The following is a 202-nucleotide window of genomic DNA, read 5'->3' as shown; positions in this document are numbered from 1 at the left end:
GAAATGGCTTGCCTCCGGAAACTATGTACAAACAGTGCTCAGGCCTTTCGTTCATAGGGTCGCTTTGAGTCATCTATGACTCAACGGCACCTAACAACACCACCACCACCACAACTGATGAGACAACCATGGATTTTGGGGTGTAGGATGCAATCTTTTTTCTTATTTTTAAACTGCAATTTTAGTTATTTGAGAGTAAAAC

The sequence above is a fragment of the Elephantulus edwardii genome, unplaced genomic scaffold (assembly GCF_000299155.1).
Source record: "Elephantulus edwardii isolate Elephantulus edwardi_28Jun2011 unplaced genomic scaffold, EleEdw1.0 scaffold00131, whole genome shotgun sequence".
Taxonomy (NCBI): Eukaryota; Metazoa; Chordata; class Mammalia; order Macroscelidea; family Macroscelididae; genus Elephantulus; species Elephantulus edwardii.
The sequence above is the reverse complement of the archived record's forward strand: the minus strand, read 5'-3'. Positions refer to the sequence as shown.